Consider the following 607-nt stretch of genomic DNA (forward strand, 5'->3'; position numbering starts at 1 on the left):
AGTTAACAGTTGTTGCTTTTTAGCAGTATCAAAAGCAGATATCGCCAATGAAATGAATGAAAACCACGCTCGGAGCTAATCCGAACACCCTAAAAGWGCAAAATATGTATCATATTAATTAAAAGGGCTTTCTTATAGAGAAGAAGTTTTGCATAATACTAATAATCGGCAATATCCACTTAATAACATTTATAATCTCTAATAGGCTTTTACAACAGTTTTGTTATTGATAGAGTTCAATTGATCAATCGACCGGTATTAGCCTAAATAATCCGTATCGGTCATTTTTGCCCGATTTTGTTTACTTTTTGAGTTTTTTTTATTAATAAAGACAGCAAATGTAATTTTAATTTTTAAAAATTTATTTCACATCAACTAAGAAAACACCATTCTATAAGGACCTGTAAATAAGCTAAAAAYTAAGAAATAAAAAAATAAAAAAGGAAAAGAAACCTTCTGTATCGATTTTTATTAAAATTTACGGTAGCTAAATAAAATAGGTTTTGCACGCCGATTTCAGCTCTATTGAGCCCTTAAAAAATTCAGGATACGTTTATACAAGTTTCAATTACAAACGTTGGATAAAAAATATATTCTTGTAGAAATA

The sequence above is a fragment of the Bactrocera latifrons genome, unplaced genomic scaffold (genome assembly GCF_001853355.1).
Source record: "Bactrocera latifrons isolate USDA-ARS-PBARC rearing strain unplaced genomic scaffold, ASM185335v1 scaffold_334, whole genome shotgun sequence".
NCBI classification, from domain to species: Eukaryota; Metazoa; Arthropoda; class Insecta; order Diptera; family Tephritidae; genus Bactrocera; species Bactrocera latifrons.